Genomic DNA, 26,298 nt, shown 5'->3' with positions numbered 1-26,298 from the left:
TCCTACCTGTTACAACAAGAAGACAGAGCAAGCAAGCTGTTTCCAAGCCCGAGACCAGTTTCTCCCATTCATGGGCCTTCCAGTAGAGTGCTGCAATGGCAGCCACCCACAGGGCTCAGGGAAAGAGCCAGAAACCAGTTCCAGAGGCCCTGCAGCCATGGGCCCCCACTGCCGGGCTGCCTCATCCCCCCAAATGCTCTCCTCTGGGTGGCCGAGCAGCAATCCCTGACGACGGCTGGGGCAATGCCCAGTGGGTCTAATTAAGCTGGGCCGCCTGCTGCCCCTCACCCTCCTGCCCCACAGCCAGGAAGGGAAAGATGGGGGGGGAAGGCTTGTCTGTCCGTCTGTCTGTCTGCCTGGCTGTGTCTGTTACCAGGTGACTGTGCCCACCTGCCCGGCTGCTGGCGCTTGCCTTCCCTCCCTTCTTCTACTTTCTTCAGGACTGACAAGGTCTGCAACGCAAATCTGCTGGTGACAGTGCCGGTGGCATTTCGGAATGTTTAGCAAGCAAACGAGGTCGCTTGGCCCCTCTTTTTCTTCCGAAATTCATGTTTAAATACAAGAACGGATGTAATATACAGATACGCTAACAGAAAGCCTCGCGAGTGGGAGGCTGGTGTGCATAATAAAACTCCCATCAGAAAGTGCCTAACGTGCAAGTTCACTTGCCACTTTTTCTGTTAAATTACTGAGTTGTTTGACCTTTTTCTTCTTTCTCTCACCCAACCCCCACTTTCAAAATACCAAAAGCAATTAGAGCATATTACAAGCTAAATCACTTGTTAAATTTCAGTTTTTAAGTCAAAGCCAATTCTGAATTATTGCAAGCAAAAAAGTACCTTAATTGCAGTAAAGCTTAGGGCACTTAACTGGTCCTAGCTGCCAGATTTCAGGAGGATTATTGTTATTATAAAACAGAGCAGCAATACGGCAAGGCAAGACACCGATATCTTCCCGAGTGGGATGTGAAAAGAAATGGATTTTTCCAACAGTTGAAATAGAGAATATGATGCTATACTACATTTATAATGATTGGTAAATCAAACTATGCATTTAACTCTCTGAGTAGATTTCAGGTGGGCACAGAAATTCACTTCAGGTTATCCTCCTCTTCCCTCCAAATGAATTAACAGCCTGAGGGGAAATCCTCTACCTGTCTGACACTAATGCAGACTTTCCCAGCTAATACTTTTCACCTATGACAGTCACAGGTCAATCCCAGTGCTTGGCACCTGGGATAGAGATGGAGTAAACCAACAATTTCACCGCAGGAGAATAAATAAGTCTGGTGCTATGATCACCCCTTGTGTTTTGCATGGCAGAAGGGCTTTTCGCTCTTAGATATTAGCTAAGGGGCCATTAAGTAAACAATAAAAAAAAGTGTTGTCTTCTTCCTACCCCCCTAAGTGAGGGTGGTGACTTCAACGTTGTAGCTGTAGCCAAGTCTCAGGTGAATTTTAATCCTTCATTATTCAGGACATACTGTTTTTTCCCTCTTCCTCTAAAATGACAGTCATGCTGTTAAGCATAATAATTGTTCATGAGTGAGCACTGCTTTTTGTCCCTCTTGATTTTGCCTCTAAGGCAGGCTTCTTACTCAGCAGAGGTCAAGGGTCACCTGCTAAATCATGCATACCCACAATCCCTTGTGAATTATGCAGTTGACAAACTGCCGCTAATGATTAGTACAACCTGCATTAAAACCCTGGCACTAAATTGATATTACTTGAGTGATGGATTACACCTCTAATGAGCGGATTATTGCCACAAGTGACCTTGTCGGCTGAAAGAGTGTTTCAATATAACTAACATCTCTCACATTCTTGTGTCACAGTGGTTCTAAAAAAATATTCTCTTTTCTTTTGATTTTTTTTTATTCCAGTGTTGCTTTCTAGTCCTTCAAACAAGTGGGTAATCTGTAAACAGCACCTCTAATGGGATTAGTCATTAGACTGCACCCCAATTAGTACAGCCTCATGCCTCTGAAATAAGCCAGTGTGCAGAAAGATAAATTTTTCTGATGAAAACTGCCATTTTTATTTTGGTCCCTGTTCTTCAGAGCATTGAAGTTCACCTGCGAGCACCTTGCCTCACTGCTGAAGGGATCACATGGCCCCAAGATATGAGTAGATTTGTTGTCATTTTTTGAAGAAAAAGATGAAACAATGGCTGCGAACTTCAGTGCTCTTTCAGAGAAAGTCATCGCTGCTTGATGTTATCGACAGGACAGAACATGGTCAGAGCATGTTCCTTATCGAAACACACAGCCCGAGTTGATCACCTGCACTGCTCAATCGCATAGTGTGAAACCTTGAACTCTTTGGATCAGGGAGCTCGTGTTTAGTATGTGTTTGTGAGCACTGGAGAACCATGTCCAGCTACCCCGGTGTTCAGACGTGGTTCAGACAGTAGTGTCACGGCTCGCAAGTGTTTGAGTGGTGGTTAATTCACCAGGAGGGAGGAAACACTTTTTACTAAGTGTTTCACCAAATAAGAAAACCCTCCTGCAAAGGGGCTGTGCTTCAGCCAAAGCTGCAGTCTGTCTGTGGAGTTAATAGACCCCTCATGGAGCCTCCTCACGCCTTTGTCTGGACACAGTTAGTGGTATATTCACAACTGCCTGTCACGCTACACAAGTGCAGATGAGGCTGGGGGGGACCATATATTGATGGAATTAATTGAGCATAAGCCATGCTGACTGGCGGGGAAAATCACATGAGAGAAACAAAACACACGTGCCTCACCAGTTCTGTGCTCTAACAAAGAATGAGCAGCTACAAACAAATAAAAATCGTGGTGGAGGATGTCAGCACGAGCTCTTTATTATCAGTGGCATTTCATTCCCTGAGGGACCCTCACACCCCTCAAAAACAAGGCTCATTCCCCCAAAGTCAGCCGCGTTATACCAGAGAAAATCAAGTTTAAATAAATGTAATATTAAGTCCTGTGACAGCTTCTGACAGGGTCAGATTCAATCTCATGATCCATACTACTTCCCTCTGACCGCAGCCTCTGCCTTCCCTGCTCCTCCCCTCCTCCACCCCGCATGCTATCTAATACGTTTGATGTTCTGCAAAATGAGGAAAAACCCTAGCGCTATAGCTATAATGAGAATGTGTTCTCGGGATGCCCATTAATTAATCCTGGGAGACCTCTGTTCCCCTGTGTCATACCATTAAAGCTACAGGCAGCTCAGATGCTCTTCCTGGCAGTTCCCAGGGATGAGGCAGAGGTGGAGAGGAGGGTTTGCAGGGTGCTCGGTGCAGCCTGCTCCCCTTTGCCCACCTGAGCCCTCGCCTGGGCACATCCAGCCCATGCTTGTTTAATTGGCTGTCTGACCCAGCGACATAACGGCAGCGGTGGCTACTTCTCTCTCCCATTGCAGGGTGCAAGAGGGGGAAAAGTACGATAGGTTGGCATTGAGATGTTACACTGAACGTCAAGACCGGGCGGATCACCCCGTGCACATGACAGCTGGCCCAAAAATAGCAAAGGCAGTGGGAGTCAGAGGCCCTTAATGAGCCTCCTCTTCCCTTGCTTTGACGTTCACGTTACAGGCAAGGCCAGTAATATACAGAGGCCTCTTCATTCTTTATTTTTAATATTCCCAGTTCCCAGGTATGCTTTGGGACAATTTACAAAAAGAAGGAAAAAAAGTCATGGTTTGAAGCTGACAGATACATTCATCCTAATATTGCCACTGAGAACCTGGCAGGTGAGGGAGTGGGAGAGGGGAAAGAGAATATTAAAAAAAATAATAAATCTCCAGCAAAGAAATTGCCAAGTGCCACACGACACCCAGCTTTATTTCCTGATGTTCATAGGAGAAGTTAACAAAACAACACAGAAATATCCTGTCACCCCCTGTGCAGTGATTACAGCATTTACAGGAGCTATGAGAAGTATCCACGGACAGCAACAGGATTTGCAAGGATGCCAGGAATAAGACAACTCTGTCACTTTAGGCTGGTGTCAGTGACATCAAATGCAAAGTGGCTGTCACATGCCAGCTTCAGGAACCTCATGTGTGATCAACCTTGTGGCGGGCACAGGGAGGGCGGTGCTGTGGGCTCTGCAGCAAGTCAAGGAAACGCGGTGGCAGGGGAAGAGGAAAAGCCCACCTTCCTGCTGGCCAAGACCTGCAGTGTCACCTTTGCAAAATACAAGGGTCGTATTGCCTCTTGCCCTACTAAACTACCCTTCACTCTCCACCTGCGAAACAATCCTTCACTGTTCATAAATGTAGACCTAAAAATATTCTGTTTTCAGGGCCAAGAGACCGTTGTGGACAATGCTGATGGGAAAATTCACGCTCTTTCCAAGCATGAACTGTGTATGAGAACGGCGTCCTCTGCTTCTCTCTGCTGCCTGGTGTGAAGCCTGAATGCATTCCAAAATTATAAAGAAAACATATACAGACTTTTTTTTTTTTTCTTCTTCTCTCCAGCTCTTTTCCATTCAGAGTCAGCAGGGAATGGGCTTTGTTTGTACTTATTTATAATTGCGGTATATTGAGGAATGTTCAGAGAGATGTGTTTCACATCTCGCCTCAGAAGTCCATGCCTATTTTGATTTTTTCCAAACGCAGTATCAGATATGTCTCTGGTTGCTTAGAAAGATTTGTATCCCGCACACATCAGCTCTGCATTGGAGGACGGCAGCTTTGTTTTCTTGTGGAATTCAAGTGTTGTGGGTGGAAGAAGAACATTTTGGTTATACTGTTCCTTCCAGTAAATTAGTCATTGACCGTTTTTTGTTTGTTTGAAGATGTGGCCCAACACCTGCTATGCCCTATGATGTTAAATAGCTCACTAGAGTAATTTGCTTTTGGCAGCAACTTGCAGAGATGGGTGCTGTGTGCTCAAACAATTGTGCCGCCCACTTAGCACATATTGCCCTAATATTTTTATAGCTATGTACACAGAGGAGGGCTACTCAAATATTTTCCGTAGAAAAACAGTTTACTGACAGTTTCCATAAAATGCTGCTTCTTTCCAAGGAAAATTCTACTACTAGCTGAGAAACTAAACAACTGAAAACTAGTGGGCTTTTAGTCTTGGGGCAATAACCAAAAAAATGTTAATTAAAAAAATGTAAAAGTGACAATTCAGAAAGCAGAACAGCTTTTCCTGCAGGAAAGCTTTATAAAGCAGTCAGTGCTTTACAGGATGGGTAGTTTCTATGCTCCTCTTTTATGTACAGGGCTTTTCACCTGACCTACTTCACACATTATATGTGGCGGACCAAAACCTACCATGATGCAATCAAGAGATGATGCCATGGCACAACAAATGTACAAATATTTGAAAGATCAGTCACTAGCAAGAGAGGGAAATTACAGTCCTACCTTTACTAACTCTCACATATGGGGAGTCTTTCTGGAGGTACCTCTTCTGGAGTAATTTCAATAAATGGACAGTCCCTGCTTCTACTTTAAAAGTAATAAAAAGTTGCAGACTCTCTTTGCTGTGGAGGAAAGATTACTAACAGGCACTAAAGGCTTTAAAAAACATTGGGAAAATAAAGAAAATTCAGAACATATTCTTTTTAGGTATTGTCTCATTTTGAAGACAATTTCTAACAAGAAATTAGGAGAAAACTAGCACATTTTTCTTACTAACTTGAGCTGGCAATTCTGAAACTATTTAGTGTGATAAAAAGTAATAAAAGAAGACATAGTTTGCTGAAGCTAAGAAATGACTTAGCTTTTCTTACAGTCAAATTCACTTGCTTAATTTCCCATGGTTGTAGAAGTACTAGTGTTTGAGGCACTTTGAATTAAGTACAGAGATTCAAGCCAAGAAATCATAAAACCATGAATCACTGTGGTTATGTTCAAATTCAACAGGTTGGGGCATAGTTTTCTAATTAACCCTATTACACTAAGAATATACCAAAAATGCACGCTGAAATCCTGCACTGGCAGAGAAATTAGATGACTAGGTCTTTTCCATCTACACTTTCTCCAGTTCCAGTTTTCTGTGGTTTTATTATTACAAATTATTTTAGGAATCCTTTTTCCTATAACAATGAACATACTGGTTCTGTTTTAATCACTGTGAGACACAACAAGGCTAATTTTGTCATATATTAAGTAATAGAAACACTTGGCGTTCAACCATGGTGGTATCCCAGGAGATTACCCCTACTGCTGGGTTGTATCACATAGACTGCATAGCTCCTATGCACTTTTCCTCTTTTGGAGGAACAGAGTAAAATACTGGCTACAGGAAGAAAAGGGGAGCCAAATTCTAGGGCTTTTTTTTTTTTTTTCCTGAGCTTTTAAATTTTAAAGTCTTTCTTCTTATGACCGTCAACCATTCCAGCTATTCAGGGACCACACCAGTATGAAATCCATGAACGTGTGCCTTGAAGGCTAGCCAGGACTAATAGGGTCCTCACATTTGGACAAAACTGTGGTACTCTTAATCATGATGAATAATCTGATTTGGTCTACATCCACCAATTAAGCTAAGTTGCCTAACGTCAAGAGCAACAGGGAGCTGGAAGGAGCTATGCTTTTGAGGACTCCATGAAAACCAAAAGGTGATATGAGGAGTAAAGCACTGCCAAATGCCAGGAAAAGCATTACTGCATGACATTTTCTGAACAAAGGGTCTGGAAAACTCATGTACTCTACAGTTCAGAGTGAAAGCCAGGTAGAGGTTGAAGAAAGCAGCTTTGCTTTCCTGCTTGGAGTTATAAAGCTCAGTGCTTTAGACTTCTCCACCTCAAGCAGCTTTTGCTTAAGTGAGTGAGTGATTCTGCTATGGTCACAGGGAGTATTTCCATCAGTATGAGTTTGAGAAGCCCATATATAATATATAAATATAATGCCCATGTTAATCTGAGTTGTCACAGGAAAAATGAAAGTGTGAAAAGAATATGCACAACTAAACCTGAGAATCATTGTAGTTGGCCAAGGTAAAGAGTAACAGGGCATTGAAATGGAATCAGTACGGCCTGCAGAAACATCTATGAGCTAAGAAATACACTGCAAGTGAAATGTGCATTATACTCTCAGCGTTAAAATGTGGAGCTCTGCTTTAATGATTCCCACAGAAGCAAAACCCACTTTTTCAATGTTTGCATTAATCCAGTGAAAGTGAACTACAGCAAGACCTTAACGATGCTCTCTCCTTCCAGTAAAAACAGATACATGCAATGCCATTCCCTTTTTCAAAAAAACCCATTTTCCTGGGTCTTTTTTTTTTTTTTTTTTCAGTTTCTTTATGCTGTGCAGCACAGAACATAATTACTTTACACTGTAGGCTCAAAAAGTCGCTAAGCATCTGATAAAAGGCAAAGAAATCAGTATGATTTTCTGGCTGAAAAAAGAGCTTTTCTTATTGGAGCTGATAACTCTCACCAAGGGCTCCAGGCTTTTGTTACATCAATTTGAGGAACTCATAATCTCTGCATTATGAATGTTCAACCAGGATATTTCCTGCTGTAGTGCATCAGGCACCTTCAATATCACAGCTCCTGTTGTCATTGTTGGGTAAACAGCTTTTGACATGTTTTCAATATGATTACATTAGAACAAGTGGGTCATGATTGATAACCTAATATTCAGGCCATGCAAATCATCAATCACGGGAAGTATATTAATTATTCAATGTAACCGTCTAATGCAAGAATCAATGTTGGAAATGAAGAAAAGAAACTCACAGCTCCCAGCAGAGGCTACACCAGATAATAAAAAAGGAATACTAAATAATCTCAGCCCATAATCCTGTTTAATAAAATCCATTTATTTAGCTGTCAAAAACATGATACAATTATTTTAAAAAACAAGATAATGAAAAATATTTTTAATTTTTTTTCTTGTGGAAAAGACACTTTGCACTTTTATGCTGTGATTAAATGTGAGGTCTAAAAATACACTGTAAATAATAAGAATAGCTGTGACATGAAGAAAAAATATCACTCAGAGAAAACAGGTGTTCTCAGTTATGGTTAGTGAGACTAAATCAATTATGACAATATGACACATGGTCTGCAACAATCCAAGAACCATACAGATCCCCTACACATCACACACACACACAGAGCAACAACTCTGCATAGGAGAGACATTCCCTCCTTGAACAATCTAGAGACAAAATGACTTAAGTAGTCAAAATAGCCCTATAGAGAAGGACCCTTGCAGTGTCTGCAATACTCCTGAAGTGTCAGAAGTTGGGGCCAAAAATGTTTGTAATGCAGAAATGGAGAGGTGTAGCAGGCAAGGTCAGAAGGTGCAAACTTCATGAGCCACCTGGCTGATGTGTTGCTGCATGGTGGAGGGGGAACTTGCTGGCACTCACCTGAGCACGTAGCTCTCTGCAGGCACTTATTGAACCATATTCTGTGATAGATTTGACCTCAGTGATTTTCCAAATAATTCAGCCTGTATCAAACAGCCCAGAGCAGCTTAAACATAAAAATTTCTGGTAATTAATGCTGAAGTTATCACAGTTCACTTAGGCAGGAGCCTGTGCATGGACTTCTACGTTCTCCTTGTAATATGATCCTACATGACTTCTACTCCATCTACTTTCTGGCTGGTTATTTCCTCCTTTTATCACAGTGCCTCATCCCCCAGTAACACGACCCTTTGCAACTTTTGGCATAATGCTGTTTAGACTGTCACTGAAATGATCGTCACATAACCACCTTTCTTTTAATTTTAGTGAGGAATCTCTCACTAAATTTCCACATGCTTTCCTTCTGCATTTTTAGAATCAGATTTTCAAAGGATACCTTTTATTCATAGGACCTGGCTTGCTTTCAAAGGAAACACCAAAATGTATTGGTGCCTCCTGCCCCCAAACAGAAAGTGTGAAATTTTTCACAAAAACTCCACCACACCAGAGTGAGGAAGAAAAGTAAAAGACAGGACCATTTGACTTTAAAATCTTAGACAAAGTGAAACAGGACAAGCTCCAAGACAATCGCTCTGTATTTACAGGCAAAGGTCTGCATGTACTCCCTGAGTGGTAGATTGTGACAACCTGCAATAACAAGGCCACCAGAATGACATGGTGACCATCACCAGTAACATCACCCATGCCAGTCCACTTGCAGAAAGATAATAATCATCTTAGTTTTGTGGCTAATATCAAAGACATTTTATCACTGCCAAGAAATAGATACTATCAAGAAACATGGCTTTTGAAGGACAGTGACAGTCATAGCAGCCTCTTGCAAACAGCTCCAGGAAGCCCTGACCCTCATGAGGTAGCAGACCCATCCACAGTATCTGCCCAGTGAGGTACACCCAAAAATTTCACTCAGACAAACTTACAGACCTTGCAGTTTATCTTCCTGCTAGGAAATAGCATAATAGTTTCAGCATCCACTCACTTAAAAGGCAGAAGGGTTTGGCAGTGCTAGGCTTAGTCTTGTGGAGAAATGCTAAAACACATCTTGTGATCTTCTTCAGTCTATGGGTGGAGGGGCACGAAGGCATGGTGGGGGCACATTCACCTCCTTTGCCTTAGCAGACTGAATCATTCACCTCCTTTGCCTTAGCAGACTCATTAACAAACAATGTCTTGATTTTAAAGCAGGGTATTCTAAACAAGCTGAACAAGTAAAACATTCTGTCATTTCATAACCCTATTTTTAAATGTTGTCAAGTTGTCTGGACTTCTTGGTTGAGCACCCACCCAGCTGTTGTTTAAGCCCTCAGTATTGGGCTCTGTCTACTAATAAGCTCCCATGAGTCTGCATGCCTCCAGTGTTTGCTCTTACCTCAACATCTTTTGAGTACATTTCATGAACACTGGTTCCTACCTGTGACCCGTCTATTAATACCCATCATAAGACCCCAGCTGCTTTAGGTTCAAACCAATGTCAGCCCCAGAGGCATTTTAGAATCTGAAGTACAACCTTTCTCCTAGTTCCAAACCTCTTCACTGTTCAGGGACACATATTAACAGACACAAAGCTGTTGTAGGGTTGCAAAGGCAATCAGGTTTTAGGAATGCAAGACTGGAAAGGACTTGTAGGTTAAGAGTGCAGTCCCTTTCTCTTATATGGACTATTCATCTAAACCCTTTCATGAATCTTCTCAGAAACTTACCAGGTTCTACCTTAAAAAAAAAAAACAAACACCAAAACAAAACGCAAGCATATATGCATACATATGTGTATGTGTATATATATTTTGGGCTTACCATTATTATGGGAAAAATGTTCCATAACCTCGCTGCTGTAATAAATAGAAACTATATTCTATGTTTCTTAGCCAGGTCGTCAGGCAACTATTTTGAAGGACATGGAAAGAAAAAAAAAAAAAAACATGAAGAAGAAATAAAATAATTTAATCTTTCTAGACATGTTTCAAGAAAAGTTTTCTGGCACTAATATGTGTAAATACAAATCATAAACAGAAACTCTATGGTCAAGCAGCAGTATGACTGTGCCTACTCATTACTTCTATCACCCCAGCACAGATTCTCCCAGCCCACTGCCCTACTGCACTGTCACTCTGGGTTGTCAGAGGAGAGCATTGTGATCCATCAGAGAAGAATCAACAAAAGACGTTACAAGCAACTTTCCACTATAACATAGCAAGGCACTTTGAGATTATTAAAACAAATGTTCTGATCACTTATTCAAGCACTTGCAGATCTTCTTTCAAGGCAAGTGAAATGATGGCACTGAGCAAAGGAAGTTGAACCATAGTTAGAGCATTTTGATCATACAGAAGTGCCATGCAGGCCTTCCTGATTCTTGCCAACTCTTGTTAGTACATTCAGGCTTCTCCTTTAAAATATTTTTTAGTATATCTTTTATGTGTAGTTCTAAAATGCATTGTATTTACCCACGAGATCAGACAAAGTTTCTGACTCCAAAACATTTAGACAGAATTTTTTAAAAATTGCACAAGAGACCAAAACTCAGCTTTCTGGTGTCCCAGGCAATTACATATCTAGGCATTAAAAAAAAAAAAAAAAAAAAAAAAAGTTTTTCTTCCATACCCTAGTGGACAGTTGATTAAAGATGGATTATTTTAACTGTGGATTATTTTTTCAGTTTTTGAATCAGAACATGTATATTTGTAGCTACCTGGCCTCTTGCATCCAGCAGTGGGGAAAAGTACAGGAAGTCATAGAGAAGGCATCTGAAGCCACACAAATATAAAACTGGTCAAAGCATGTGGAGCCAGAAAGTCCATCAGAGAATAGGATGTAGCCCACAGTGTGCATCTTGAAGTTACCTGTGGTAATTTATCCACAACAGTTTAGCTTTATCTCATTTTGAAATCTAATTGACACACTGATTTTAATCAAAGCATAAATTTGACCTCACACCTCCAGAAACAGAAGATAAACTTTGCCAGTCTTGCTTGGTGTTAAAAAGCTCTTGGACTTTCATTTGCTGCCCTGTAGCCAGACATTCTCAGCACAGTATTTAATCTTTTATCAGGCCACCATCCATTTTCACAGTGCTGCCATTTTAGCTCCTTCAATATTATGATATTGCTTATGTGAAGAGGAGCAGACCAACTCCAGCTCATTACCATGTGGATGCAGCTGTGCAGGTTTTAGGACCTTTGCTGGTATCTCCAAATGGATGTGCTCCTTCACTCTGCACCTCAGGCTCCTCACTCAGTAGTACCAGGAAACTCAGAACCCTGAATGCTCTCCCCAGGGTGCTGTCTAAATCTTTTGATTCAAAATCTGAGAAGACGTTGCTGCTTTCTTTTGTAACTCCATTAGATTTCTGACAACATGAGCCACCAACATCTGGGAGGACTGGGCTCATTACCTTCTACTTGATGGGATTTGTGTGCCTTATTTCACAGGTGGACTTCACCTTCCTTCTCTAGGCTATTCTGCTGAGAGAAGAAAACAGTTTCAGCCCATCTCAGAAGCTCTTCCATTCTGCATCAAAGACTTGGCTCTGTATGGCTTTAAGTATCGAGCAGATCCCATGCTTGGTATCTCATAGAGGCAAGACAAATGTTTACCCACCTCGTTGACAGGAGGGGGATGAGAAGATGGAGAGGTACATGGGAACTATATTTTGTGCAGAACCCAATCAAGTTGGTATGTTCGGACAACATCTATTGGATTGAGCCCCTTAGGCAAGAAAACAGAAGGAACACTTCATTCATGGGTCCAAAGAAAGTTGAAACATAAAACAGGCTCTGAGCTGCTCAGACTGTCAAGACTGAGGTGCCTCTGAGAATGCCCAGAAGCAGAATTTAGGTTTCTGAAAAACCCAAATGTCAAAAACTTAGGCAACTGCAGACTTAAAGCAGTAGCTGAGCAGCAGTTTGGAGAATCTAGGTTTTGGACCAAGATACCAAAGTTCCACTTGGAAAGTCTGGTCCCTTCATGGATGTGGCTCTCATTTTTTCACAGTGCCTTCACTCCCTTCTGTAAAACAAGGACAGGAGCACTCTCTTCTCTGAGAGGAACACTCTAAAAGTTCATGCAGCAAATCTGTGAGGTGATGAGCCCTACAGTAAAAGTTAAAATCTTTGAAAAACAAATTACAATTCATAAGTGGATATTGAAAACAGGCCTTCAGCCAACAGCAAGCTTCCAGAAAATACATTTTCACCCTGGAGCAGTGGAGCATTGCACCTAGCCCAGGACTGTGCTGGTTGGACACATTAGTCTGCACTTCCTGAGTGTCTCATCTATAATACCCTGTGTGTTGTTGACTGTTGTTATCACATGGTGTACAGTACTTGATATATTAATTCTTGTATAGGACACAAAACAGATGCAGAACATGTTAGTTCCTCGCTCCACCCTGCTCCTGCTTTGTGCTGTCCATGTAGTAGCAGGAAAAAATGCTGCTCCTCTCCCAGATGAGCCTTCTGCTTCCTCCATCACAGAAATTGTCCAGAGTTCCAGAGAAATGTTCGCAGGCATTTGTTGCATGCAAATAGCTGCCAAATAAATCATTGTATATTGCAGCACAACCCCTGAGGGGGTTTGTACCTATGGAACTTGCTACTGTCACTCCACTTCCCCATATACCTTAATCATGTTATTCATTCAGCAAGAAGGATGAATGTTACAGCGTGAGACTTTAATCCCTCACTGCTGAGGATCTGATTCTCAGAGAGAGAGAGAGACCAGGAAATCCAGAGAAAAAACTTTAGGTAGTAGTCAAATACCATTATTTCTCAGCACTGAGTTTTGGCATGGATTGCATTACAAGGACGTCTTCCTAAAATACTTCAGGAGAAATCTACTGCGTGAGCACACATTCATTGTGCATGCATGTATGTATGTATGCTCATGTCAGTAAATACAGGGTCTAAGCAACACCTTTAAGGCAGTGAATTTGCAACCTTTTAAAATGTCTGAAAAATTCATATCTTCACTCTACCTCCATGGGATAGCTTTATGGATCACAAAGCAACTTTACAAGAATATTTCCTCTGTCCTCTAACACTTTCAATCTTTTCCATAAAGACAATAAAAATCAAATAGCAGCAGACATCAGAGGGAGAGAAGGACAGCATTTAGTGGTAATCTAAGAGCCTGCCTTTTTAATAGCCCCAGTACATTTTAGAGGTACCAGTTTATTTGATATCTCTGCAGTCAGTGACGTTTCTATGATGGGCAAGACCTATTTCTTCATTCTGTCCTTGACAATAACCCCAGATGGATTCCTTCCACTAAGATTTAAGTTCTCAGGCCTCTGTTATGACTGCTAGCAAATATACTAAGTACCAGGTCCTAGACAAATCTAGAGGAAACTAGATCAACACTATGTGACACCCCATAATCCCTCCAGAACAGCTATGGTATAACACTAATGGCGACTGATACTTCTACTTACCTATGTCTGAGAGTGGTTGTAAATCAGCAGCTGAGAGATGCAAGGCTATGTAGGTGATTACAAACTAATTCCTCCAGCAAGCTGGCTTCCAGCTGGCCTCTGTTATTCTAAACTCAACCAGGAAAGCACAAGAATTGGACAAAAAAAATCATAGCTTTGCATATTTTCAAACAAATCAATAAAAGGAGCTAACACAGCATAGTCCACTTTAGAGTTTATGAGCAGCACATCTAACAAAGTATTTTGTAGCACCTTTCTCTAAGCATGTTTGAGTGACAATTTAATGAGCTATCTTCATAATGCCAGATCTACTTATACAACCTGAAGAAGCAGTCTCCCTTTCTTTTATAGTGCATCTTTCTGATCTCAGCCCTACTTGAAGGATTGACCAGCAATAATTTTCTAGCTCCATTTTGATATAAGGTGTCTGCAAGCCTGCTGACTGTCTCCCTTCTTGGCCTCATTCCAGATCCTCTGTTGATCCAGATGGGAATGAGTATTGCCTTCCTCAAAAGCCCTTACTTCTGAGAAGCAACAACGTGACAAAAGTCATGAGTTATTGAAGATGGATACGACAGAGGTCTCAGCCCACTGAGCAAGCCACCAATTTTAGTAATTAGTTATAATAATATTATAGCAGATAGTTATAAACTGCATGGTTCTTGATCCAGGAAGGGAGTGGGAAAAAACACTTTTTTATTCAAACTAGTGAAAAAAACAGAAATTCATTCCAAAATCTCACCTATCAATCAATCAATCATATTTCCCAACTGGTTGATGAGTTTGAGGGACTCACTACCATATTATCTGTACTCAGTGATGTTGTGGTACATTGACAATATTTTAATTATTCCAGCACCAGTGCCTACCAGACAGACCTGACACCTCTATCTGTTCTGTAAGCCCCACATGATTGTTTGTTTCCCAAGTGGGAGAAACCTGGAGTGAAAGAATAGAAGGACTGAATCCAATTTCTGTTACTACCACCCAGCCCTGAGTGGCCACAGTGCACAACATAGTGACAACCATGACATTCATGAGTCACGATAGATTTGCTGCAGAAGTTTAATAGGCAAAATACAAAAGATTGTAATAAGGACTGGTGATACAAGCCCTCCACACTTCCTTCTTACTGCAAAGCTAGGGGAGAATAAAGGTTTATGGACAATCTCAGTTTAGTCTCTTGTCCTTTATATTAACCATTCTATGTCAAGGACAATGGTAAACATTATAGATTAATTATTGCAGCTTGATCTATAATTAAGGGATTACATGTGTGATAAGATTTTTCAAGCATAGGAATGAAAAAGAATGGGATGAAATACAGTATCTGTCATGAAAGTCTTGCTGACTGCGTAAAATTAGAACTCAATCTTGAGCTGCTACCCAGAAGTGCCATATCATCTCAATTTGCATCAAAGGCAGAGGAATAAAGGTAAGGGACTATATAATTTGAAACACTTGCAAGACACAACAGAGACCAAAACCCAGTTTAGGCATGTGGGGTGTGAGTCAGGATTTTTTATTAACCTACTTACTTTTTACTGAGTTGAATTGGTAAATGTCAACATTTTATATTTTCACATCATCCACAAGGAAGGTAATAAAAAAAGATGATATTACACAAAGTGTTTTCTACACAGTACTCTACAACATACCATAGTCTAGATAATCATGGTCCATGAAATCTCTGTCAATGGACCCTGTCGTGCTAAACCTCAGAACTCTATTGAATTGCTCTACAGTCACTATTCTATGTCATGGCCAAGAATAATAACTATATCTTTGGGCCACCAGATCTGGTTAATTCTCCTTGATCCCAGAGGCTTCTGCTCCTATCCCAGTGCTTCTCCAGAGCAGAATGTTATCACACAGTGCTGTGGCTGCTCAGCTCATCCTTTTTCCAAGCACCAGAAAGGCTTATAGAAAGACTGAGCAAGCCTTATTTGTACAAGGGAGAAAGGCGGTGGCTGTATGTTCTGATTGACTGCATGAAATCACAGTTGTGTGGGCAACTGAAAATCAGTTGTTAATTTTAAAATACAAGTGCTCAATGAAAAGGTGGCTAGGTTACAAAAATACACCCAACCCTTCCAAAAATGGCATTGTGCGCCATTAATGTAGCAAAGAATAGATGCTGAATAGTTTGATCAGGTTACAGGGAATGGTTTCAAAAAATGTGTTCAATAAATAGTTTTTTCATTATAAGTCTTTAGGCAGATTATTATTCTGGAAAATACTAATTTAAGAGTGCCAATATGTACTGTTGCAAATTAATGACAGTTACTTTCTCAAAGACAAATATTTTTTACTGGAAAGGATTTCTTACATTATTCACCACTTCTATGAGGTAACATTGTTTGGGTTCAACCCTAAGTTTAGGACTGAAATCCAGGCACAAACACATATGCACTCTTAACCCCTAATGTTGCCCTCGACGTAAAGGCTATTAGCCTTTTTCTCTTAATTACGTTTCTGCTGGTACAGCTGGTATTTTCAAAGATGTTCAGCACTTTTTTTTATATAGTGTGCAGATTTTCATGAGGGCACATACAGACAGTTAAATTACTAGAGATATTTAAGATATGCACAAAATAGTTGTGCACTCATTTTTTCTTTTTTTTCCCCCTCCTTCTTTCTATATTTTCATAGTTCACTGGCAAACATCAGCATAACAGCTATGCTGTCAAAAAAAAAAAAAAAATCCAAGCAATAATAGGCAGAGTCTTTGTACAGAAATTCACCCTATTCTGACAGGCCATTTCCTTATTATTTTTTTATCAGGAGAGACATGTGTTTTACAGGACAAATAGGAAGACACAAGCATTACCCAAGTGACCTTGCAATCCAGCTTTTGCAAAGCTGCAAAGGCAAGGTGCCAGGCCATAGACCAGATTTTTATTCCTGGCTCTGCCAGTAGCCTGCTAGCAATGCTGGGCACTCACTTTGGCTTTCTCCAGTTATCTCATCTGTAAAACAGGGATAAGGGTACAAAGTACACTTAGACCTACAGTTGACAACAGTAATGCAGTATAATTGCTAATTTTCTGAAGGAACATCTTCTTCTCAGAGCTTGAATAAATTCAGAGGCAAGTGGCAATACCGCAGACCAAACTGAGGAGGACTGCTCCTATAAAGCCATCAAGATGTTGCACAACTCTTAGCCTAGGGGTCTGTGGCTACATCCTTCCTATGTGAAGGAAAGACTCCTACAGGCTCTCTGTTTCTGGGACCTGGGCTTCCCCCTCACTTCAAAATGCTCCTGCATAGTAGCTGGCTTTGCAGAATGCCCCTCCACAGGGCTATATGCACAGCTAGCCACAGGCTGCATGTATAGCCAGACACCTTTGTTACAGACCTGCTGCCACAAGAGAGGGAAAGGGTCAACATTAGACATGAAGAATTAAATATAACAGACTCAGCCATAGCACAAAGCATGCGTGCACACACACACACACCCGCATACCCACACTCCTTACCTTTATTACTACAGCACACAAATAAACCAAGGGGCTTTTTAAAAAAATCTGGTTTTACGCTCTTAATGCATAAAATCATCTGATTCGATTCTTAGCTCCTGATTTTATGACATTGCATTAGCTGTAGTCCTGTCTGAAGGGATGTCCCAAAAGTCATCATATTAGAGGAATGCTTAGACAGTGTAAAGCCATGACAAGTTTTATGCCACATAACAGTGGCTATATACCTTCGCATGGGGCTTGTCTAGGACTTAGGGGCCAAGGTCAGTTCCAGAGTCCTAGAGTTGATAGTGTCAGATTACTAACAAAAAGGTTTCAAATTCTTTTAATGGATGATTGTTAAATAAGATGGCCTATAAAACAAGATTCTCTTTTGTGTTGTATAATAATAGACCTTTCTACCCATAAATATATCTTTCTATTCACACACCTATATTTTTCAGTGTTAATGTTATTGCCTCAATAACAAGCATCTACTTGACAGAATCCCTGGGGAGATGGTCCTGAAGGTTATAGGTGTCTAGGAAGGCTGGGCACTCTTTAAGAAGAAAGTCTTAATGGCACAGGAGCAGGCAGTCTCCAGGTGCTGTAAGAGAAGCTGGCACTAGAGAAGACCACCCTGGCTGAACAGGGAGCTTTGGCTGCAACTCAGGGAGGAGAGGAGAGTTTACAGCCTTTGGAAGAAGGCGATAGTGTCTCACTGTAATTACAAAGAGGCTGTGAGGCTATGCAGGATGGAAATCAGGAGGGCTAAAGCCCAGCTAAAAATTAATCTGGCTTCAGCAATCAAGGACAACAAGAAACGTTTCTGTAAGTATGTCGACAACAAAAGAAAGGCCAGGGAGAGTCTCCATCCCCTGCTAGATGCAGGAGGAGACATGGTAACAAGTGATGAGGAAAAGGTTGAGGTGCTTTATGACTTCTTTACCTCAGGCTTTAATAACAAAACTGGTTGTACTGAGGGAATCCAGTCTTCTCAACCAGAAGACAGAGACTGGGAGAACAACCCCCTACAATCCAGGAGAAGACAGTCAGTGACCTGCTGCATCACACAGACACACACAAGTCTATGGGACCAGATGGGATACACCTGAGGGTGCTGAAGGAGCTGGCTGGGGTGCTCATCAAGCCGCTTTCCATCATTTACCAGCAGTCCTGGCTGACCGGGGAGGTCCCAACAGATTGCAAATTGGCCAATGTGACGCACATCTATAAGAAGGGTAGGAAGGATGATCCAGGAAATTACAGACCTGTCAGCTTGACTTTGGTGCCCAGGAAGCTGATGGAGCAGCTCATCCTGAGTACCATCACACAACACATGAGGGACAACCAGATGATCAGCCCGGTCATCATGGGTTTATGAAAGGCAGGTCCTGCCTGACAAACCTGATCTCCTTCTACGACAAGGCGACCTGCTTACTGGATGAGGGAAAGGCTGTGGGTGTTGTTTACCTTCACTTTAGCAAGGCCTTTGACACCGTTTCCCAAAGTATTCTCCTGGTGAAACTGGCTGCTCACGCCTTGGATGGGCACATGCTTTGCTGGATATAAAACTGGCTGGATGGTTGGGCCCAAAGAGTTGTGGTGAACGGAGTTGGTTAAATCCAGTTCGCAGCTGGTCACGAGTGGTGTCCCCCAGGGCTCGGTGTTGGGGCCACTCCTGTTTAACATCTTTATTGATGATCTAGACGAGGGGATTTAGTTCACCCTGTCAGTTTGCAGATGACACCCAGTTGGGTGGGAGTGTTGATGTGCTCGAGGGCAGGGAGGCTCTGCAGAGAGACCTGGACAGGCTGGAGCCATGGGCTGAGGCCAACTGGGGGAGTTTCCATAAGGCCAAATGCCGGGGGCTGCACTTGGGTCACAACAACCCCCAGCAGTGCTACAGGCTTGGGGAGGAGTGGCTGGAGAGCTGCCAGTCAGAGAGGGACCTGGGGGTGTTGATTGACAGCCGACTGAACAGGAGCCAGCAGTGTGCCCAGGGGGCCAAGAAGGCCAATGGCATCCTGGCTTGTGTCAGCAACAGCATGGCCAGCAGGGACAGGGAAGGGATCTGACCCCTGTACTCGGCACTGGGGAGGCCGCCCCTCGATTCCTGTGTTCAGTTTTGGGCCCCTCACTACAAAAAGGACATTGAATGACTTGAGCATGTCCAGAGAAGGGCAATGAAGCTGGTGAAGGCTCTGGAGCACAGGTCGTATGGGGAGCGGCTGAGGGAACTGGGGGTGTTTAGTCTGGAGAAGAGGAGGCTGAGGGGAGACCTCATCGCCCTCTACAGCTCCCTGAAAGGAGGTTGCAGAGAGTTGGGGATGAGCCTCTTTAACCAAGGAATACGTGATAGGACAAGAGGTAAAATGGCCTCAAGTTGCACCAGGGAAGGTTTAGACTGGATATTAGGAAGCATTTCTTTACAGAACGGGTTGTTGGGCGTTGGAATGGGCTGCCCAGGGAGGTGGTGGAGTCCCCATCCCTGGAGATGTTTAAGAGTCGGGTCAACATAGCACTTAGGGATATGCTGTAGTTGAGAACTGTCAGTGTTAGGTTAATGGTTGGACTGGATGATCTTCAAGGTCTTTTCCAACCTTGATGATTCTGTGATTCTGTGAAGCATCAAGGAGTTGCAAGGGTAAGTCATATAGATACAGTCTTACAGGAATCGAGGTGCAGCCTCACCAGTGCCAAGTAGAGGGGTCAGATCCCTTCCCTGTCCCTGCTGGCCACGCTATTGCTGACACAAGCCAGGATGCCATTGGCCTTCTTGGTCACCTGGGCACACTGCTGGCTCCTGTTCAGCCTACAGATAGCATTTAAGGTTCACATGGATCACCACTTCAAAGAGCTGAAATAACTGGGGAGCTGTGGGTGAGGGAGCCTCAACCCAGGCTGAGATACTCCTTCCTGAGGGTTGGCTGGCCACATTTGCCTGAACACACCTCAGCTCTGGCACTATGCCATCACCTGACCACAAGCCTTAAGTACATTCTACAGGTGTGAAAGAGGAAAGTAGCATGTCAACGAGATATTTGCCCATCAGATGTTAAAACTGGCCAGTAGGAAGCCTGGTTAATGCATTTCTACCAAAGCCTGCTTGGGTAACAATAATTATTATTCATAATCATATTATACTTACCAAGCTAAGGGTTAACTGTCTTTTTATTTAGCTTTCCTTGATGCAAAAGGGGAGGGGAGGAGCAAAGAAATTACTTGATAAAGGCTCTCAGAGACTGAACCTTGTTAACAGAAATTTTTGGTGTAAGTTCTCTGTTAGTTTAAGAGGGACTGACAGATACTTGAACTCCTGTAGCCCTGTTCTGCACTTGGTAGTCCAATTCTTTGTGTTAGGAAAAGGGATAAATAAGAACCCATGATATATTTATTTTATGTCCTTCATCATTTTATACACTTTCATCATGCTCTCTCCTAATTGTCCACTCACACTGTAATCTTTTAATTCTCCCCAGAGTTTGTGCAATGCCTTTAATAACTTTCATTACTTCTGTCCATTGTCCCTCCTACTTATGCTCTATATTTTCAGCTATAATTATATGATGACAATCCAGTATTTTCAGTGTTCTCTAGTCCCTGATTTTAATATTTTTCTTGCTTTTTTGACACTACAGCTCACTGATTTGTCCACCAACAGGCAAGCCCTTTTCTGCAGTGGCTGCAGTTCATTTAGAACCCAGCAACGCAAAGTAGATCAAATTATTCCTTCCAACATGTATTACCATGTATTTATCAGCACTGAATTTCATCTGACATCATGTTCCCTAGCCACCTAGCTTTGTGAAGTCCCACCAGAGTTCCTCACAGTTTCATTTTGTCTGGACTAACTTAAATAATTTTGCAGATTTTTCAACCTCAGCATTTTCCTCCCCCGCTTCTTATAGATTATAAATGGATCTGTTAAATGCTTAGGATCACACGGAGCAACATAGTCATATCATGCTGAAAATGGATAATATATTCCAACTATTTTTTGGCCCCAAAGCCAGCCATGATTGGTGACAGAATTTCACCCCTTTTCCCTCCCCTAGAATGACTGGATTTTGTTGACTCAATTTTCTTAGCAGCTTTTTGAAAAATGCAAACTCTACCTGCTAGTCCTCAGAAGCTGCCAACAACTAACATGGAGTCCCAACCAGCCTCTCAGGTGCTGAATGTATTAATTTGGATGGATACCTCATCTTTTGACACCTCCACTTCCTTAGTCAGGAAAACTATCCCTGAATGCTTGCCCTGTTTTATATTCTTCCCTAGGCATCTGCTATTGGCCACTTCTGAGACAAAGATGGGATAAATGGGCCTTTGGTCTAGCTTGGTACAGCCATTCTTATGCAGTAATCTCATCTTCATTATTTGAAATATTAGGTTTCAGGTCAGGTTTTCCCCAGACACCCTGTGATGACGAATGATTTAAAGAAAACATTAAGACAAAAATGCTCGAAAGTGGCTGATTTTGGATGGCATAGGATGACAGCTTTGTATCATGTCTGAATGTAAATAACTTCCTGCTTACTCTCACCTTCAAATCTTTAATGGAGATGGTAAAGTAAGACAAATCTTATATTAGTACACCCTGGAGCCCATCAATCATTTCCCTTCCTCAACAGAATACGATTACCTTTGTTTATGATTTTTTCCTACAGTTTTGAATCCACATGACAGTGTCCATACTCAACCACCTTTCAATGAATTAAGAGAAAAATATTTTTGAGATGCAAGTAATGTTTCCCATGTTGTTATTATCCATACAATCTGAATTGGTTTTTGGTTTTTGTTTTTGTTAAGGAAGAAAAATAGCAGGCAAGCACATACATAAAGCAAATAGTTTATAACCCCATGCCTGTGGTCAGAGCTCCGTGGAAGCTGTATTTCTTTCTTTTCTTGTCATATTTGTTGTTACATGGTGTTAGAAAGACATTAGACATGAGATTCTGTCACCCTTCTATTTTGGAGATTATTGTAACACTTGCCATTATATAACACTAGATTTGAGAGGTTCAGTCCTCTGACATGAGTTAAAAGTCTTTTAGCATTAACACTGGACTCCACCTTGATTGATATTTTAAATTAGAAACTGAAGGGTCTGGATGAAGGGCAAGTTAACAGCATTTGTGTTGTTAAGTTGCCCTTTGTACCAAGGCAGATGTGTATGCTTTTGACAGTAGGAAGATTAATCAGGAGTGGCTATTTGGGTAATATTCCTCCTCTGGGCCTGTTACTTGCTGCCAATTTTTCAGAAATATGTGAGGTTTAGAGGACTGGTGATTAGACTTTGTACTTTTGGCATGAGGTCTGACATCTGGACCACCCAGGTGAAAAGTTCCACCAAAGTTCAGGAATCAGTTGATTCTAAATGCCTGGAAATGTCCCCTTCCAAAATGTCATTTGGGGTCTGCTCTGTGAATTCTACATATGTTGCAAACATCTGCTTATGCTCCAAGATCAGAAGAAGACCTTTGAAATAACAGAATCAAAAGGAACACCACAACTAATTTGTTGTTTCAAGAGCCCAAGACCTAGACCCCCAAATCTGAGTGTTACAGGAAAAAAAATAATAAAATAAAAGGCAAGTTAAGGCAACTGCTCTGGGATTCTTTATCATTTTCGACTGCCATTTAGCCTGGAGATGCCATGTTCCACCCACAAATCACATGTTCAGTAACCAATCCACCCAGCCACAGCCAGCCAGTAATTGTTTGCTGCACAAACTCTGTAACACTTCATTAGTTCTGCCACACATCTACTTCCACTGAAGGTAACTTTCCAAAAACGAAAAAGCACAGGGCAACATTACAACTTCCATCTATTTTTAGTGCAACTTTAAAAAAAAATACAGGAAATGCAATTGAGGAAAAGGGCTGATCGCACTAGAGTTTACAATTTAAAGCAAAAATATGGCCTGCGTTTTTTTGGGTGGTTTTGTGTTTTTTTTCTGTCAATCTTATATTTCTCCAATGAGACTGTGAGAAATGTGCAAAGTTATGTGATCATTTCTGACAGTTCTTGGCAGCTGGGCAGGCAAGCATTGGAAAGGATATCTCTCCCCCGATCCAAGATTAAATTTGGACTGAAACACAGGGCTCATTTAGGCAGCAATTAAAGGACCTTATAGACTGAGGGAGAATGAAATGATAAATGCAAAGAGGCTTATTTAATGGGGATATTAAGTAAACTGCTGGTAAAAATGCCCATTTATCATCCACTGATTCCTAATTGGTTTCCTGTTCCTGCCTGCATGTGGCATTTTCAGAAGGAATTACCTTCCTTTAGTGCGACTGTTGCAAATGCAATAAATCAAGCCCATAGATTTCTAGCTAATTTAGATGGAGACTAAATTGGAGCCAAAGCATGCAATAGTGCTTGCAATTAATGTTCATTACAACTTTTAGCTTCAAAAACAGGAAGGATCATTTTAATGCACCATTCTCAAGCAAGGACACTATTTCAGTACTTGGCCACCCTTTGTATGCTCAACAAAAATCACTTGCCTTTGTAAGCAACTGACCTTCCTAAAAACTTCCTAGGAATCCAGGTAGAGGTCTAGCAACCCTTAGACACCTGTACTTCAAGAAATTTCCTGCCTTTACGTTACATGCCTCATCTGTCTATAAAAGCCAACATCACACAAAAATAGCTTACATTCACCATATTGTTATTGATCTCAGCCACCTGATTCCAGCAACATAAACTTTATTTCCACCAGGTAGTGTGAGAAGGTAACAGTTTTCTAGATGAAAAATCAATAAAGTAAACTGCAGTTTCCCAAGCAACAACTTCAGTAGATGGTCTATGGTCTTTCAACATATTCCTTTTCCAAGGGTTCAGCTTTGAAGAACAGAAGAAAAAAAAAAAAACTTGCTATCGTGGGAATTTCTTTGTTTTGCCATTCTCACAAGGTGCTTTAGAGATGGAGTCTGTGTCTCATTTTAAGGCATTTTGTTGTTTGATAGAGCAAGCTACTTTTCAAAACACACACAGTGACCCAGACTTTTTGCAGCTTTTGGCTTTTGCTCCATTTGAGTTTATCCCTGATATGCAGAACTGTGAGTGTAAACAAAACTTGGTTAGCTGTTGTGAGTTCCAAACAAAGCAAAAAGAACAAAAAAATCTTCCACTTCCTGAATCCACTGAAGTTCATGATGCTCATTTATATTCAGTGGAAAGCAAATTAGGTTTACTGGTCTTAATCCTCAAAAAAGTTTTTCTATGTATGGTAAGATTCTCTTTGTTTCTCATACACACTGCAAGAAAAGATTGTTTGTTTGTTTTGCTTCCAAAAATACAATTGACACAACCTAAGTACCTCATGGCGATCAAGAGAAATAGATTTAGAAACACTCTCTATCCTTGGTGTCACAGAACAGGCAACAATCTATCTTTCATTTAGACTTGAACCCATCCACAGTCAGGTTTTTTGTTCTCTCTCCTGCTTGGCCATTTACCGTTTAATTCCTTGTTTTCCTTTTGGATCACCGTTCACTGAATTAACATTCAGAATTTACAGCCTTCAAAGCTGGCATGTTTGTTACAAATGATCAGTTTTGAGTGGTATAGGTTGAAACCCAAGTGGGTGATAAAGAAATCCATTAACTTACTGACACACAAATCTTCCATCTTCCTCTGTAATGTACCCATGAATGGTTAAAGGCAGTACCCTGGGGAAGATGAAGGTTACACTTATTCTCCTCCCCCAACCATATGTAGATAAATATTCATTGGGGAAAAAAAACTGACATGGAAATACAAATGTTGGTATTAATGCCCATACTGAGAGCCCATGCTGTGGAGGAAATGGGCTGGCAATCTGAAGATCAAATTTCTTTTTTCCAGGCTCTGCTACCAACTTACTATTTCACCATACGCAGAACACTTGATTTTTCTATGTCTCATCTTCCCCTCACAAAAGCATGACTGCATTCCACAGATGGGAATTACCATATACAAGCACTAACTACTTTCACTTGTTTAATTTTAAGGAGCTTCAGGATATTTACCCTGAATGCCAGGAGCACAGAGAAACTTTGAGGCAGGCCTGGGAATGCTCTGTCATCACAGAAAGCAGGAAGTAAATGTTTCTGAAGCGAAACAGCCTATCTAGCTCTCACCCCAGCCACACTTCTGTTTTGACGTTTGTTGCACACACAACTGAAATGACACACATAGTGTTACAGGAAAGTGCAGATTATACAGAGAGAGAGAGCCCTTAAATTTGACATTCTCCCTAATGACTCCCATTGGTTTGATATTTGATGAAGCCAGCTGAGGTTCCAGGCAATGGAAATTCATGTTTCATTTACACAGAATTTCAAAAAATAGAAGGTTACACTTTAAAAAGTACTTATTTCCTTCATTTATTTTTTTTCCTTTTACATTAATATTTTAATACATCAGGGCCTGCCCCTATTTTGACTGTCTCTTTTCCCTGCTTCTAGCCTCTGCACTCAGATGGTGACACCTGCCATTTGTGGGCATTTGGTCCAACCTTCACCAAAGCAAAAGATCTTCTTTGAGTCCAGGACACCTCAAGGGATGACATGAATTGGGGCCAATGTCCCACTTTAGATGTCACCAGCCTTGCCTCACTCAGGCATCAATGATTGGTCCACAACCAGCAAGATTTGCCTTCCTGCTGCGAGTACTCCATCTTTCAGCTAACCTACAGGGTGAAACTAACTCCTTTCCGATTTCTTCTAATCATTAAAAGTCCAGAAGCAGATTTTTCCCAGCAGAACATATAAAGCTGTTGAGGCCTGGAGCACTGAGCTATTACACTTCAAAAGGCAGGGACTGCAGATCTTGGACTATAGTCCTCTCAGTTCCAAATAACTGACCAGAACTTGATCTCACATTAATAGGTTTTATAGTGTGTTAATGCCACTGACTCTAGTGGAGCTACAGATGTTTTTTTACCAAGGCAAGTAACATCAGAATCAGGCCCCAAACCTCATGGTTGGTAGGCTCTCTTACATAACTAGCTCAACAATTTTTTTAATCCTTCTCAATTTACTACTCTTAA

This window comes from Athene cunicularia (genome assembly GCF_003259725.1).
Source record: "Athene cunicularia isolate RWA chromosome 1 unlocalized genomic scaffold, athCun1 chr1_part1, whole genome shotgun sequence".
Taxonomy (NCBI): domain Eukaryota; kingdom Metazoa; phylum Chordata; class Aves; order Strigiformes; family Strigidae; genus Athene; species Athene cunicularia.
The sequence above is the reverse complement of the archived record's forward strand: the minus strand, read 5'-3'. Positions refer to the sequence as shown.